The following is a 12,894-nucleotide window of genomic DNA, read 5'->3' on the forward strand; positions in this document are numbered from 1 at the left end:
CCAGCCCGGGAGACCCTGGACCGTCCCCCCAGCTCTTTTCCTGGATGGCCCCCTCCGCACCGTGCTCCAGCCTCGAACCACCCCAGAACCCGAGGGGTAACGAGTCAGAGACCCGGGATTCCCTCCCTCTCCAGCGCCTCTCCCAGAAGAGGAGGCCCCCAGAGCTCCAGCCTAGAACCATCATAAAACCAGAGAGGTTGGGGTCAGTCCCCCAGGCCCCTGCGGCCGCCGTCCCCTCTCCAGCCAGGGCCCCGCTCCCCACCACCTCCACGCGCCACCCCCCACCCCACGAGCCGGAGGCACTTACGGGCTTGCCAGGGTACACGTCGGCCAAGTGCGCCTTGAGGCGGCCCACGGTCCAATGCGCCGGGCAGCTGATGGTCTGGTCTCCATAGCGCTGATTGGGCGCCTTAATCACCAGGGTCACGGGCGGCGCCTCCGGCGGCTGCGGCGGCGCCTCGGCCCCGCTTGGGCCCTCCATGGCGGCGGCGGCGGGGGCGGCGGGGGCCGGGCCGGGCGCTCACTCCGAGGCCGGCTCAGTCACGAGTCCATGGGCCAAGGACGCGCGGAAGCGGCGGGCCATGGGCGAGCGGCCCTAGTGGGGCAGGCCCCGCCAGCTCCGGCCCGGCCTCGGGCTCCGGCTCGAGCGCGGGGAGGCGAGAGAGGAGGTGCCGCGGCCCGGGCCCGGCCCCCGCCGGCCACGCAACAAGGCGACTCCGACGACGCGGCCGGGCCGGGCCGGGCCCAAGCAGAGCCGGGGGACGCCGGCCGATGGGCCTGCCAGCAGGGACCCCTGCTCCCTCTAGGCAAGGACGGAAGCCCGGCGGGGCCGGACGGCGTCAGAGCGAGACCGGGCCGGGAGAGGACGGAAGCCGGGCCGGGACAGGCTGGGTCTGGAGGGAACGGAAACTGGGCCGGGACAGGCAGTGGCAGAGCGAGGCCGGGCCGGGCAAGGACAGAAACCGGGCTCGGATAGGCGGCGTCGGAGCCAGGCCGGGCCGGGCGCCCGTTGGCCCGGAGGCGGCCCACAACCACGAAGCTGCCCGAGGCCTCAGCCCCAGCCAGCAGGCACCGCCCCCCAAGGCGGCCGAAGGAGGAGGCGGGCAACGACTCGCCCTCAGGGGCCCGGGCCTCCTCCTCCTCCTCCTCTTTCTCCTCCTCCTCCGGGATAGGACACGGGCGCCGCGGCCGCCTCCTCCTCTCCCCGGCTCCGCCTCCAGCGCTGCAGCCCGGCCCCGCCCGGCGCTTTCAAGACCCGAGGAGGGAGAGGGAGGAAGGAAGGAAGGAAGGAAGGAAGGGGGGAGGTGCCAAGGGGCCCGGCAGGACCGTGGGCTGCGCCTGTGCAGTGAGAATGGGGCGGAGCGGGCTCGAAGGTGACTAGTCAGTGGCTGAGACAGACGCGCTCCCGCCCCTGACGTGCCGGGAACGCACTCTGGAGCCCTCTGAGCGGCGTTGTGGTGCCTTCGAGAGCGGAAGTGCGTCACTACAGGAAGGATACACTGTGGGCCTCCTGCCACACCTTCGGGGCGGAGAAACGGGGGCTCGGCCGGGGCGCGCCTCGGGGGTGGGAAGAAAGGGGGCGGGAACGGACGGCCTCAGGAGAGAGGGAGGGAACTCCCCGCGACCCGGGGTGGGCCGGTCCCAGGCCTCCTGCTGGAACTTTCCCGCGTGGTTCGGGCTCCCGAAGTGCGGGCCGGAAAAGAAGGGCTCGGACTGCAGGGCTCCTGGGACCCTGCCAGTCCCGAACCTCTGCGCCCTGCTCACCCCGAGCAGGGGGAGACACTTGTTCGCTAAAACAGCGGACATAGCAAGGAGAGGCGCAGAGGCTGGCACTCGAGGGTCGGGTGCCCAAAGAGGCCTCCCTGGGCTCAGCCACACGCCCACGCCAAGGAGGGAGCCCTCCTTCCTTGGACTTGGGGGGAAGGGGTGGGGGCTTGTGTGTGCACCCGCATAGACAAAGGAAAGTCCGGAGGCGGCACTTGATGCTTGAGGGCAGGCCGAGATGGGAGAGATGCCCTCGGACTGGATGCTCCGGGGGTGAAGGATGAGCGATGGCCAGCTGCTAAGCCGATTGGCCCGGAGCCAGGGGGAGTACCTGAAGAGAACCAGGAACCAAGACTGTAGAGGAAGAAGGCAGCGCGCCCAAATTGGAGGGAGCCTTCAAGACCAGGCTGGGAAATCTTATCCGAGAGGCAGCCGAGAGCCCACACAGGCCGGGTTTCAAAATCTGGGGCAGCTTTGCAGAGGATACTTTGTAGTTAAGAAGTGTTGGAAGAGGCCAGTCGAGGGTTGGTGCAGCGCCTTAACCTCCGGGTGGAACCAGTTAAAGATGACTGAGGAAAGGAAGGTTCGAGCTTCTCAGTTTCTTAAGCAGTGCGTAGCAATTGGCCAGCAAACCAGGACCAGGCCCCTTCCTCAGCTTAAGGCTGGACTCCAAGTACAGAAGGAGACTTTTTGACCGTAAAAAGCAAATATGATCAATTAATTCAAAGTGAATAACATTAGGTAATCCCAAATTGGAGGTGGGGGAGAACAAGAGCAAGTCCCCGAATTCAGAAAAAGAAGAGTCCCACTCCTCTCTAGGCCTCTGTAAACCATTACAGAAACATGGAAGCAAGAAAGGATTATGGGTATGGAGCCAGTTTTCAGCTAAGACATATGGGCTGCTTGAGCTCTACGATGACAAAACTCCTTACATCAATTTTAAGATCTGACTGCTTTTGGTCAAAGGAGCCTGGTCCTTGGTTAAAGGTCTTTAAACAGCAGGTACAGGTTGTCCAGTTTCCCAGCCATGCAGGGAATCTGGACCCAGCCCAGAACTGAGCTCTCTCAATTCCCACAATTAACCACCAGCTAGCCGAATCCCCTCAGTTTCTCACAATTTTCTTTGAGTGGATATATGAGAGAAGACTGGCAAGAAACATTGTAAAGTTGGGAAGGCCACCTTGGACGAGCCTGTTCTCTAGCTCTGGGCAGAGGTCACTGACCCACACGGCAGCCTCTCGTTTTAGGCGCCTTCATACTCGTGTTCATAACCGTAGAGAACTGAGAGGAAGTGGCCAGAGCTTTAAAACAAAGCAAATCAAAACGCCAAACATCCTAAAATGTCCTTGTCAAAAGGTACACTGGAGTGTTCCTGAGAGCTGCCCAAAACCTGCCCATGGAAAACTGAACTATTTATTGTGCATGACAGCACGTCCCCTGCCCTCCTCCTTGGGTGTTGGGGGTCAGTCAAGTCCCCCCAAGGATACTTGGGGCTCACATGAGACTTACCTAGGCATAAACAGTTGAAAAGCAGGACGGATGCCTACGACAGAAGTTTGTAAGATCTACTGCCTTCCCCATCTCCACCAGGAGCTCCAAAAAATGCTGGGTGATGGTTAGTGACCACTCCAAGAGTGGGTGTGAGTTCTTCATTGCAAATGGCCTCCAGGAGCCCTGACTCCTTTAAGATGTGCCAGACCAGGCAACTCAACAGAGTTCCATCGATTAGAGTGAATTTGTAAACTCAGCCATTAATTCAGGAGCTGCTGCCAGGCTCTGAGGTGGCTGATCCTTTCATAGGCAACTTTTCTATAACATATTAAGGTCTGAAAAGTGCTTTGCCAATGTAGCAGCTCCTTCCAGGGTTATTTCTCCAACCTACACTTGCACTGGTGGTTTACAGGCCCCCAAAGATGGCCACTTAGTCCTAGTCTCAGAGTTCCAATGGGTAGGTAGCCATAAGGGACTGAGTTTTCTAATTCTTTTGCTCAGGAACCCCCATAAATGGGCTCCCCCTTAAAAATATCAGACAGATACCATTAGCTTTTAGAAAGCAGATTTAGAGATATAAAGCATTGCCCCTTTGCATATGTAGTATGGAGTTTTAGTCCCTGTAAGGACAGGAAAATAATGCTTGAGAGACATAGATAATTCTGAGTAACTAAAAGTAAACTGCCCCTCAGATATATGGAAAAGGCCTATTTAAAGGCAGAGAACTAGTGGATTTCATGGTAGTTTCAGGGCATTGTGATCCATCGGCTTTATTAACATATGGTTTCTCAGATCTTGAAGACTATAAAGGAGAAATTATACATCAAGTAACTGTTTAGAGACTCTGGAATAATCATGTGAAAACTGCTGGGGCATGCCTGAAAGAAATGTGTATCTGTTTAATTTTCACATCATTTGGAGAAAGGTCCAACTCATGAGGCCTTGATCTAAAGCAGTAGAAGCCAAAGCTGTGGGAAGGGACCTGATAAAGATAAGGCAGGAGAGCAAGTTAAGCGCAAGAGATACATGTCAAGCCAAAGATAAAACAGAAGAGAGCTGCGTAAAGTTAAGGCAGCTGACTGGATCCAAAAAGGCTCTGCTGATTGGAAGAAGGGCATTGCTTTGCTGAGAAATGACTGGCTAAGAAATGGCAGTTGTTCGCTGATGTTTGCAGGGCGGGGGGTCTCTGGAGTAGCCTTTCTTGACCTTTACTCTCCTCTAGGGTTTGAGAGGGATAAACAAAGGGGATGTGGGTTGGTGACAGTTTATAATTAAGCCTGTTGGAGAAGAGATGTGGCTTTCCTAAGAACTATTTAAAGAAAACAGAATCTCCTGCTCTCCTGCTGGCTAGAGAAAAGTTGATTAGACCTTTTGCTATCTGTAGCTTCAGAGGGAAAACCTCATTGGAGACCCAGAGCAGAGCTGAAGCAAACTTGCCTCCGAAATAGAAACACTCTTTCAGGATGCTACCAAGGGCCGTTCCTTGTTTGTCCTTTTATCTTTCAGAGGACCAATGACATCTTAAGGTGATGGCTTGATTTGAATGAATTGGATTTAAGTGAGGCCGAGTTCCACAAAGTGATCGGCCTCATTCTCTCTTCCAGAGTCATCAAAGTACACTGGCAAGACAAAAGATAGGACCTAAGATGCAGTGCATTACCCTGGTGTCTTCAATGTCTGACCAAACTCTAAGTACTTTGGCCACATTCACAGCCATTGGAATAAATGGTTCTAATCCACCTATGTGGTAGATATTCCCCCTAATTCACCAACAGGTTTAAAGTTTAACACTCAGGACCCTGCCAAGGGTAGCTATAGGCTAAAAAGGAGCCTTAATAATACTTTAGCAGCCAGATGGTAACTGAAAAGTAGTTTTTTTTCCAGCAGGAACTGCCTGGTGCAGATTATTCTCTAATAAGACCAAAGAGGACAGTGAGGTGGCTCATTGGATTGATAAATTGGGAGGTGCTAAATTCAAATCTCGCTTCAAACACTTCTAGCTGTGTGACCCTGGGCAAGTCACTTAATCCCCATTGCCTAGCCCTTACTGCTCTTCTGCCTTGGAACCAATACATAGGATTGATTTTAAGACAGAAGGTAAGGGTTAAAAAAAAATTTTAAGACATTAGTGCCTACCATTCTGAATCATGACTCTACCTAGGTACAGGGATTTCCCTACTCACATGCCATACCTAGTAAGGGTTCTGTGTATAGACAGCATCCCCCATGGACATTGTGTACATTGGTGAGAGAGCACGACTCTGGGTGGATTGTGATTTTTTTTTTTTTACCTTTGCCTTCTGTTGAATAAATGTTATTCTGCTTGCTTTGTGTTTCATGTTTAAGAGATTGATTTTGTGTAAAGGGGAAGCACAGTGATGGGGGCTCTAGTTACAGTGGCAGGTAATAAGTGTATCTTTTACACTTATCCCCAGGACTTGAAATGAGTTTTGAGTAGCTGTGGGATATCTCTGGGGAAACCACCCCAACATGCCAAAGTACCCACTTTGTGGGTATAAGTGGGATGAATGAGCCAACCCCAACCCAGAGAGAGAGCCTAGGGAGCGTTGGAGTTGATGGATAACATGTTTGAGAATCACTCAAGAGTTATTAGGATGCCCTTTGCATAGTAAGTTAACCACAGCAGAGATTTGCCTTCTGGAGTTTATTGTATCTTCTAGTGTCACAGAGGCCCTCTAGAGCTGGGATTAGATTGGGGAGAAGGGGCTTGAATAGGGAAAACAATGACAACCCTTTTTCCCTACCCTCTAACTAAAATTTAGCATTTCCTTCAATTATTTAAAAACATCCTGAGGCTTCACCAAACTGACTGACCAAGAAGTTCAGGACACACAGGAAAAGGTTGAAAGTCCTTGTACTAGAGAAAACATTTTTTGGATCTTTAAAACCATTTTCTAGAATATTTTCTAAGTCAGACCATTTTCTGTAATGTCATTTTCAATATTTGAATATTTCTGTATTAATAGCCACTGATTTGCTGTATCTCTTATTAGGTCTAAAAGCTAGTGTGGGCATGTCTAGAGCCCAGGTGTATAGTGATGCCCACAGAGCCACTTAGTGAAGGAAATACTCCTTGATATAAGAAATTAAGATGGTGAGGATATTGTTACAAGCTGCTATTGAAAATAAGGGGAGATGGAAAATGTTGACTAAGTAAGAGAAAAATTATAGCTCGGCTGTTTTCTGTAAATTCCCTAAGGATGTAGACTTTTCTAAAATTCCAAGTAAGTTTGGGGGATTAGGAAGGAACTGGGCAAGTCACTTGACCCCCATTGCCCACCCTTACCACTCTTCCACCTAGGAGCCAATACACAGAAGTTAAGGGATTAATAAACAAACAAACGAAGGAATGGATGGATGAATGAATAAAAAAACAAATAAATAAATGAATGAATAAAAAAACCACATTTGAAATCTTAGGAATAACTATAGAAGTTAATAGGTCTCCCTATGCCATAGAGCATAAGATCAAAACCCAATAGAATTGGACTTTTCTCAGGGAAAGACCAAGGGGAGTATTTGCATTGGAAATGTACCTGAAGCAGAGAAAAGAAGTCAACTGGTAAAGTCTTAAAAGCAGAGCACTTGGCATCAGCACACTCTATAAAAATTGTAGGACCTGCAATCCCAGGGCAAGGAAACATGGAGAGATAAGAAAGGCCTTTGTTTGGGGCTGAAGAGATGACCCAGGGCAAGCACGAGCCTTTGCCAACTAGTTACTACTTGGCCCAAAAGAGGAAAGGCCATTTGAGCAGCAGCCAACCATTGTAGCCAACTGAGGTAGCAGAAGCAGTTAGAAGTTGGATGAAGTGTGGTAAGATCTGAGATAGCCTTGACCTACCTGATCTTGGTCAGGAAAAAAGATGCCCCATTTTGATAAGAAGGTGTAGGAAGAAGGGTTGGTACCACACTGAAGGCCCACTCTCCCTCCCACAGTAGGTCTGTGGAGAGAGGAGGCTCCAACTCCAACTAGAGCAGAAGGTACAGGTGCCAGGGACACAAGTAGCAAGGGGGCACCTCCCAACTCATGGCACTCCTGGTCACTCCTGTGTCTTCCCAGGGGTCATACTCTTGCTGAGAACCTGGCTACATGTCTTCTCTTGGGTAACCTCTGGTCTTCTGCTGTCCCTTCAGTGTATCTCACTGCTCCTAATGGAGCTGTTTGTTCCATCTACCTGCAGTCATTGTGGTGTTGGTTGGCTTACCCAAGTATTGCAACCTTTCAAAGATCTCCAGGTCACTAGTGCATGGCCAGAACAATGGCACAACAATTTCCTCTGGCACCTAAGATCAGGGAAGAGCAAAAACTGACATGGCCACATGCTCCCAGTGTCCAGCTTGGGACAGGGAAGGACTCCCTTCACTTGGACCTTTTTGATAGTTTAGTGTCATCTTCAAACTTTGCAACTAGAAGGAAGGCAGTAGCCAAGGGGTAAGTTGCCTCTTTATCTAAACTCTAAATCCCAGAGTCCAACTAGGAGGGCTCAGATTTTACCAATGATAGATCAGACATGGCTGGAAGCTGCTTTGACACAGCTCCCAGATTATGGCTGAAGAAGTACAAATGGTTCTGTTACAGTTAAGTAATCTGATCCTTTAGGTGAGGCAGGTGCTATTGTTATCTCCATTTTGCAAGGAGGAAAACTGAGACTGCTTTTTACCTAAGCATCAAGCAGTTATTTGGAAATCTGAATAATCTGGTCTATTTTCTTTCCATTTCTTACAGCAAATGTATCTAAAATGTCTTTTCCTTTTGGGACATTAGAGGCTGGAATAGAGATTAGAATTCTAGAGAAGAAGCAAGGTACAAGTTAAGTTTGCAGCAGATTTGTGAAATATTACATGCAAATGATTCCTTGGCATTTACAAATCCCAGAATGAGCCGAGAGGACCTTTGGCAAAGGGAAGGAGGTGGGCAGTTAGGCTGACTTCCCCCTACCTCACAAACTCCTCCTTAGTGGTGGGCTGTAATCCCACCTCTTCTGAGGATCTAGCCTCCCTCTCTTTGGGATGAATCTGATCATCCTTCTCAAACCTCTTCTCATCTCGAGCCACCAGTGTCCCATAGCATCCTGGACTCTCTCCCTCTAGCACGTGGGCTTGCCTTATATTTCCCATCTTAAAAATTGATGCTATCTGTTCATAAAAATATGAGCTCCTCAGAATCAGGAGAACATTGTACACGGAGACTGATACACTGTGGCACAATAGAATGTAATGGACTTCTCTACCAGCAACAATGCAAGGACCCAGGACAATCCTGAGGAACTTGGAAGAAAGAATGTATCCATGTCCAGAGAAAGAACTGTGGGAGCAGAAATGCAGAAGAAAAACATGTGATCGATCACATAGTTCGATGGGGATATAATTGGGGATGTAGACTAAATGATCAATCTATTGCAAATATTAATAATATGGAAATAGGTCTTGATCAATGATACATGTAAAACTGAGTAGAATTGCTCGTTGGCTATGGGAGAAGGGGAGGGAAAGAACATAAATCATGTAACCATGAAAAAATATTCAAAATTAATTAAATAAATAAACAATTTAAAAATATGAGCTCCTCCTCTTTTCTCCCCCTCTTCAGATCACTTGGGTACCCAACTGGCCTCCTCCACTATATCTGCTCTAGTTGTAGAGGAAGAGGTAGCTCTCTTGCCAGGGTCAGCCCCTCTGTCTGGATCCTTGATCCCATTCTTTCATCTCCTCATGTGGTTTTTTCCTTTGATCACCTCTTCTCTTCCTCCCCCTCACCCCACAGGTACAGTCTCAAGTGGAATGGGTGACTTGGCCTGCAGAGGCAATGAGTTCTCCCTCATGGCAGGATCTATTTGGGGAAAGGTCCTGGGATTCAGCCCTGTGAGGTGGAAAGGAGGCTGGATTTGGAGGTTGGCTGGATCTAGATCCAAATCTTAGGAATCATGTTACCTCACAGTTCTGAGCCTTGGTTTCCTCTCCTATAAAACAAGGAGATTGGGCCAGTTGATTCAGATGTGTCTTCCAGCTTTAGGGTCTGATTGTCCTTCATTTTAGCCCATTGTTCTAGCCTATCTAGGATTCTTTGTTCTTGGCTTGGCTGTTCATCATGCCATCCATCCATCCATCCATCCATCCATCCATCCATCCATCTATCTGTCTATCTATTTATCTATCTATCCCTCTCTTTCTCCCTCCCATCCCTCCATCCATCCATCCATCCATCTATCCATCTGTCTGTCTTTCTATCCATCACAATGTAAACCCTAAGTACTCCCGGGTGATGGTTTGACTTGGATGCCAAACATTAATACTGTATGCAAAGTATGGGGCCAGGTGCTGAGGACCTAATAAAATCAGATCCAGCTCTGGGGAGTTCAAAGTTAAAAGTTGAATCCCTCACTTGGTCACATGCTCTACATCTCTCAGGCCCTTTGTAGGCTTACAAAGAGGAAAATGAAGCCAGCCTGGTCCTGCTCAGAGCTCGCCTTCTTTCTGGAGAGAAACATAAAACATAAAAAAAAAGAGTAAGTAGGAGGTATAGAGATCCTGCTCTATAACCAGAGACTTATCTGAGTGGTCTAGGGTGGTCGTCAGATGCAAAAAACAAAACAGATTGGAAGCACGGCTTGTTAGCTCAAAGTGCTTCGAGGTACAATGGAGTCACCAGTTTATTATACAGAAAGTTAAAGATCCCCTTCCCCCAAAAGCCCAAGAAAGTTTCCCACAATTACACAGAGCAGTATTTTTACTATAGTCAAAACAAAAGCCTTAGAAGCTTCAAGGTGTAGATAAAATTATACTAAATGATCAACTATATGGGTTATCATTAAGTGAAGTCTGGGACATTTTGTTAGGCTGGAAAGCCGCTGAATTTCTCAGCCTTGATGGTGTTAAACAATATTTTTGAAACTCATTACTTTACTTTAATTCTGGGCAAAATTGCCCCTGCTAAGGGTTCGGCCTTGGCTGTACCAGGCAGCTGCATTCTTGGTCAAAGGGGAACAGTGTTAACCCTCCTCCTGCTGGATTACTGAGAACCCAACGCTTTTTCAATAAGACTATATTGCTTTTTAAAGAAAGGTGTGAATTATGAAAGGAATCAAAAGAGGAATCTCAGATTTTTATCTTAAATATCCCATTCCAGTCTCAATCCTGATAGGTAAAAAAAAGTCAATACACAGCTCTGCAGGTCTGTATTGATCTTTTGATGGGGTCCAGATAAAAATATCTACTTGAGATTCAAATTTCTCTTAATGGTTTCCCACAAGGAGGCAACTTTGGGATGGAGCTGGGAAAGAAGGAAAGAACGGAGAGGGAGAGGATAGAGAACAAGAAAGGCTTCCTGTAGGTCAGTGATGGGCAACCTTTTGAGTTTGATGTGTCAAAATTCGCCAAAAAAACTCGCCTAACTCGGGTGGTATGTCACTTCAAGAAAAAAACCACAATTTTGCAATATTTATAGTTTAAATAACACAAATGTATAATTGTAATATATAACTGTATTTAATAGGTAAATTAATATAGGTAGAATTGTCATCTATAGTGCACAGTGTCTAACTACACTACAGCAAATGTTTCATCCTTGACATGTGGCAGCTGCGTATCATCGAAAATGGCTACACGTCATGCATATCATAGGTTTACCATCAGCGCTGTAGGTGCTGCTTGAATTCTCTAGAAGGAAATAAAGGATTCCAACAAGAGGAGGAAGTGAAGAGTGATTGATTGTGCCCCAGGCAAAGTATGGGTTTCAAGGCAGAAAAGCAATAAGGACAAGGCAATTGGAGTTAAGTGACTTGCAGCTAGGAGGTGGCTGAGGCTCCATTTAAACCTAAGTTCTTCCAACTCCAGACATGGCTCTCTCTCTTTCCACTGAGCCCCTCATCTGTCCCTACTTCTATATATCTTACATTCACTTCTGTTCTTCCCCAGGCCCTGACTGGCATCATTTTCCATGTGTGGTCTTGATCTCTGATGTATGGGATGTGGCCTTCATTCTTGAGCAAGAATGGGTCACAAGCATAGCATAGCCTTTTAAAAATGTAGCCCTCCAAAATTGGGCCACTAATGCATTATTGGTGGAGCTGTGAACTGATCCAATCATTCTGGAGGGCAATTTGGAACTATGCCCAAAGGGCTATAAAACTGTGCACATCCTGGGATCTAATCATATTGCTACTGAGTGTATGCAAGGGAGATAAAAAAAAGGGGGGGAGGGGGGAGAGAGACTTATTTGTACAAAAATGTTCATGGCTGCTCTCTTTGTGGTGACAAAGAATTAGAAATTGAAGGGATGTCCAAAATCCACTGGAAAATGGCTGAGCAAACTGGTACGAGATGGTGCTGGAACACTATTGTGCTATAAGGAATGATGAACAGGAGGATTTCAGAAAGAGATGAGAAGACCTCCATGAATGGATGCAGGGTGAAAAAGACAGAACCGGGAGAACATTGGACACCGTAACAGCAATATTGTGGAATGGTTGACCAAATGTGATAGATTTAGCTATTACTGGCAATACAATGATCCAGGCCGAGTCTGAGGGGCTTATGACAAAGAATGCTCTCCACCTCTGGAGAAAGAGCTGTTCGAGTCAGAATGCAGATGAAAACATCAATTGTTTGTTTGGGTTTATGTTTTAGGGTTTGGGTTTTATGAGACTACTCACTCACAAAAATGAACAATATGGAAATGAAAATAAATAAAAATAAGATGTAATTGGGAAAAATGTGACCTTCAAGAGCAATAGTTCTGAGACTTATGGGTTGCAAGACCCTTTACACTCTCAAAAATTATTAAGACAGGGGGCAGCTGGGTAGCTCAGTGGATTGAGAGTCAGGCCTAGAGATGGGAAGTCCTAGGTTCAAATCCAGCCTCAGACACTTCCCAGCTGTGTGACCCTGGCCAAGTCCCTTGATCCCCATTGCCCACCCTGACCACTCTTCCACCTAAGAGCCAATACACAGAAGTTAAGGGTTTAAAAATGTAAAAAAGTAAAAAATAAAAAAAATATATTTAAAAAAAATTATTAAGACAGGTAGCTAGCATAGTAGAGAGAGAGCCAGGGAGGACCCGAGTTCAAATCTGGCCTCAAATACTTCCTTGATATATGGCCCTGAGCAAGTCACTTAGCCCCAATTGCCTAGTCCTTACCACTCTTCTGCCTTTAGAAGGGTAAATGTCAAAAAAAAAAAAAAAAAGTTTTAAGGCTCTCCAAACAACTATCTCTAGACTATCTGTGGATATTTACTGCATTAGAAATGAGAATATCTTCATATTGTTGGGAAGACAGCTTTGAACTTCCAGAGTACCTGAAAGGGTCTCGGGTACCCCAGACCTCTCTTTGAAATACTCTATTTTGTAGGCATCATGGTTTTCTGAAGTCTAAAACTCAATGTTGTGTTGAGGAAACCTTGACTTCCTCCTTTTGGAAAGACCTAATACAACTCATAAAACCAATAGCTGGCTTCATAGAATGGTGATTGGGCCTTTAGGGAGCCGACTAGGCAGTTCAGAATCTGGGGGAAGAAGTTGTGAAGAGGCCTAAAAAGCTATGTAGGCCACAGTCTTGGGGTTCCACAGGTTCCGTCCTCTTGGTTGTGTGGCTAGACTTTGCCGCTAAGACCCTCTGGAAG

The sequence above is a fragment of the Gracilinanus agilis genome, chromosome 1 (assembly GCF_016433145.1).
Source record: "Gracilinanus agilis isolate LMUSP501 chromosome 1, AgileGrace, whole genome shotgun sequence".
Lineage (NCBI taxonomy): Eukaryota > Metazoa > Chordata > Mammalia > Didelphimorphia > Didelphidae > Gracilinanus > Gracilinanus agilis.